This window comes from Dendrobium catenatum, unplaced genomic scaffold, assembly GCF_001605985.2.
Source record: "Dendrobium catenatum unplaced genomic scaffold, ASM160598v2 fragScaff_scaffold_853, whole genome shotgun sequence".
NCBI lineage: Eukaryota > Viridiplantae > Streptophyta > Magnoliopsida > Asparagales > Orchidaceae > Dendrobium > Dendrobium catenatum.
In genome coordinates, this window is record NW_021319315.1 from 6,066,049 (window position 1) to 6,071,435 (window position 5,387).

The following is a 5,387-nucleotide window of genomic DNA, read 5'->3' on the forward strand; positions in this document are numbered from 1 at the left end:
TCTCATAGAAATCTCACCCAAGTTATCTCCAAAGAACACAAGTGCAAACCTTTTCTTTTTATTATTAATAATCCATCATTCTATTACACTAGCAAGGGCTTCTATATATAGGCCTCAAAAATAAAAGAAACTAAAATAATACAATCATGCCCTTAGGGATTATATAAGTTTAGACTATTAGGTAAAGGTAAACATGGAAAATGCATAATTAAAATAAAAATTATAAATAAAAATTTAAGATAACATAGGATGATCATGGTCGTCGATCTTCAGCTCTTCCTTGGATAAGCATGGATGGTTGGATGTTCACATCATTTTCTCACCCAAGTTCTCTCTAAAGAACACAAGTGCAAACCTTTTTTTTTTATTAATAATTCATCATTCCACTACACTAGCAAGGGCCTCTATATATAGACCACAGAAACAAAAGAAACTAAAATAAGATGATCTTTCCCTTAGGGCTTATATAAGATTAGACCCTTAAGTAATGGTAAAAATGAAAATGCATAATTAAAATAAAAATTTAACATAATATAGGATGATCACGATCGTCGATCTTTAGCTCTCCCTCGGATAGGCATGGACGGTTAGATGTCTGCATCATTCTCCCGGAGTGGAAAAAAGCTCAACTCCGTCGAGTTTGCATCCCGGGTGAGCCACCATGCTCTGATACCAACTAATGTAGAACAGAGGTGGTTGGGTGGGGGGAATTTAAAAATTGAAATTAAAATTAAATGAGAAAAAGGCGGTGGTTAGTTAAGTCCCATAATTGGATATCCAATTAAGGAATTAAATAACTAAGGGGGGAGGGGTCAGTAGCATTAAAAGGGACTTGGGAGTTTATGGAGAGAGATTTAAATACTTGCCATATGGGGAACCTTAAATTAGGGAGGAGTATTTAAATCAAATCTTATTTGAATTTGAAATCGATTTGATTTGAATACTTTCATAAAATAAGATAATTAAATTAGGGAAAGGATTTGAAATTTAAATACATCTTCACAATAGGAAAGAAGGTTATTAAGAAATATTGACTCCAATCAAGAGCAAAAGGAGAAGGGGCGATGAGTAGAGAGAGAAGGGAGCAATTATGGGAGGAAAGGAAAAGGAAATTAATCAAGTTTTCAATTATGGGGTTAATGGGAGAATCGGCCGGGGGCAACTGGTGGATTTTGGCCGACATTCAAGGGCTGAGGAGAAAAGGATTTAGGGAAGGAAATATACAATCATGAGCCAGGATAAATCCTATAGCTAACGGGTAATATGTTTCCCTTCTCCAAGGGACTTAAGCCATGAGCTCGAACCCATCCTACGGCTGGTGGAAGCTTCGATTCCCTCCTATAGAAATCTCGCCTAAGTTCTCTTCAAAGAACACAAGTGCAAACCTTTTTTTTAATTATTAATAATCCATCATTCCATTACACTAGTAAGGGCCTTTATATATAGGCCTCAGAAATAAAAGAAACTAAAATAAGACGATAATTCCCCTATGGCTTATATAAGATTAGAACCTTAAGTATGAGTAAAAATGGAAAATACATAATGAAAATAAAAATTACAAATAAAAATTTAAGATAATGTAGGATAATCACGGATGTCGATCTTCAACTCTTTCTTGGATAAGAATGCATGGTTGGATGTCCGCATCAGATAGATTACATGATATGAATTGACTGGTGTGTTAACCTGGTTTAACTAGACATAGGTCTAGTTGACTAGGTCAAAAGATATTTATATCAAGGTAATAAGTCAAGTCTATTTTGCAAGGAAGGATATTCAGAGGAGTTTGTTGAAGATTGAGTTTGGTGAAGATCAAATGTCGTTTGGAATTTGATTGAATGTAGGCAGTGTGTATGGTATATATGATCAATTGGGTTAGCCTACACTAGCCCAGTTGGTTCAAATTGTGAATCACTCGATCATGAACCTAGTGATGCATGAACTAATGTGTGGAACTCCTAGTAAGGTGGTCAAAATTTTGACTAAGTTCAAAGGGTTAGTGCACTGAGCTTGGAAATACATTGTGTTAGGAATTACATTGAGCTATATGGCTACATAGTAAGGCTATAATTATAGGTGATTATAAGATGATGTATATATTGATTGATTGAGTGATTGATTAATTGATGATTATAAGCTGGATTGAGGCCAATGATGTCAGTGCACTGAGATAAGCAATGCACTGGGTCAATTTTCTATTATGTAGAGATGCAACAACATGTAGACATTGACTGAAGGATTGAAGGTTTTTATGTGATTGAAGGTTATGAAGCTTTATACACTCTGTAGAATAATGTTCTGGATCAACTGATTATAGTTCAAGACTGCATCTATATGTAGACACTGATTGATGTATGTTGAGAACTTGTAAATCACATGAGTATAGGTTGGGTGCGTACAGATCAATTCATTATGCATCAACTGATTGCAATTTACTTACTATATTTTAATTTGCTATGATTGAAATCTAGTTGGAATATGGATGATTAACATATGGGTAATTTTCAACCACCAGATGTATAATCAGGGGTTTAGGGTAGTGGCTAATGTCCTCATATAAACATGAACTCTATAAATGGACCCCAAACAAGTATGATGAATTTGAAGGATAAATCACACGTGTTGGCATTGATTAAGATAATCACCAAAATTTAGAAACTGGAAGTTTGATTGAAAGATTGACTTTCAATCGAGCTCCTGTAATACCTAACTAAGAAGTTGATTCTTAGAGAGGGAAATCTAAACCTTAATTGGGAGATCAATTCCTATGTAAAGGTGGATAGTTAGATGAGGGTTTGATTCATGATTGAGTGAATTTAGAATATAATAAATAGATAAATTATTAGAGAGGTGAAATCTAGACATTGACTAGAAGATTGATTTCTAGATAAGGATTAATGCTGAGACATGAGATTGATGCCTTAAAGAGTGGATTTAAAACCTAATAAATTGATCGATTATAAAAAAGGTGAATTTAGATTTTTACTGAGAGATCAATTCTAAAACAAAATTGAATACTTGAATGGGAAATCAATTCCCATATGGGCGAGTGTAGAACCTAATCGATAAATCAATTATCTGAAAGGTGAATTGTAACTTTCACTAAAGGAACGATTTCAAGAAAAGCTGACTACATGAATGGGAGATTATTTCCTAGGAGAGTAGATTTAGAACCTGACTAATAGATCGATTATTTAGAAGGTGAATTTAAACTTTGACTGAAAGATTGATTTCTAAACAAAGCTAAATACTCGAATGGGAGATAGATTCCCATAATAGAGAATTTAGAACCTGGCTAATAGATCAATTATCAATAAGTTAAACTTAACTGTTGACTAGAAGATTGAACCAAAGGGGAGATCAATTCCCATATAAGAAAATTTAGAATATGACCAAGCTATTTATTATTTGAAGGTGAATTTGAAACTTAGCCAAACTATTAACCCTTAGAGAGGTGAATTTGAAACCTAACTTCATTGTTGATCCTCGGAGAGGTGAATTTGAAACCTAAACGAGTTATTGATCCCCATAGAGGTGAATTTAGACTTTGACTGGGAGATCAATTCCCGGAAAAAGATGGATACTCATATGGGTGATCAATTCCCAAATTAGAAAATTTAGAACCTGATTGATATATTAATTATAAAAAAATGTATTTAAACTTTGACTAAAAGATTGATTTCTAGATAAAGTTGAATACTCAGACAAGAGATTGATAATAAAATGAGTGGATTTTGAACCTAATTGATATATCGATTACTGGAAAGGTGAATTTTAACTTTGATTGAAGAATGATTTCCAAACAAAGCTAAATACTCCTACAAGAGGTTGATTCCCGAAAGAGCAGATTTAAAACTAAGACCTCTGAACTCTACTAGGGGTAAGTTTCTTGGTTCTGCCATTTGGATCCAGTTTACTTTATATAATATCAGCAATAGTGGAAATTTAAACTTCAAGATTTATATTATTATAAAATTCTTGCAGTACATTTACCATTATAGTACTTCTTGATGTATCATCTATTAATAGGCAGCATAAAAGGATATCCTTTTAAGTTTATCACCTGATAAGATCCTCTTTGGTAGACTTTCTCCACCATAAATGGATCTTCCTACGTCAGCTTGAATTTACCACCTATCTTTTGATGAGATAAGACAGGGCTTCATAGACCTAGCACCAAGTCTCCTACTTGGGAAATTCTAAGATAAAATTTTATTATGAGCCTAGAACATTTTTCTTTATATAACTTGAGGTTCTATTGAGCTTGTAGATGCTGCTCTTCCAAAACTTTGAGTTCTTCTAATAGAGTTTAACATTCTGAAGTGAAGCTATTTTATAATTTATTGTAACTCTAAGTGATGGAAACTATACTTCTAAAGGGATAACAACCTCTACATCGAAGACTAAAATATATGAAATAAATTGAGTTGGAGCTCTATATGTGGTTTTGTATCCTCCTAATGCTTCAACCAACTTTTCTTGTCATTGGTGCTTATTATTATCTAAGGTCTTCTTTAATATCTTAAAAAAAGAGTTTTGTTGAAGGCCTGTACTAATCCATTTGCTCAAGGGTAATATATGGTAAAGTATCTCCAATTGATGTTGTGATAAATAGTAAAATTATTGATTTTAGTGCTACTAAAAGAAGGACTGTTATCTAAGTTAATGTAATGATGAACACCAAACCAGAACATTACATTTTCTTTGAAAAACTTTAGAATGTGATGTGCTTTGACTTCTCTCAAATGAACCACTTCTGCCTGCTTTAAGAAGTAATTTGTAGATACTAATTCAAATATGTGACCTTTGGAGGATGGAGGGCCTATCAGACCTATGATGTCCATGTCCCAACTTTCAAATGGCAATGAGGTAATGGTTGGATATAGGACATTTGGTAGATGTTGCAGAACTACAAAATTCTCCAGACACTGATGATAATTACGTATAACATTCATGCAATCATCTATCATCGATGACCAGTAACATCCCTTTGGTTTGATTTTCATTTTCATCTTTTTTTTTTAGATTGGTGTGCACCACATAATCCAGCATATGCTTCTTCTAAGATATTCTATGCTTCTGATTTAATCAAATACCCTAACCACATCTGATTAAAGGATCTTCTATATAAGGTATCATTAATAAGAGCAAAAGATAATGACCATCTTTTAATCTAATATGCCACTGATTTATTGTGAGGGAGCTTATTTTATCATAAGTATTCGATGAAGGGTTTCTCTACTATACCTCTTTATCTTCTACTACTAAAATAATTTTCACCTTAGTTTGGCATTTTCTATTTATATACTCAAAGTCTAAGAGAGACAGAACTTGTCGCCCATGCAATTAGTTGATAGCTACTTGAAAGGTTCGATATAATATTCTAA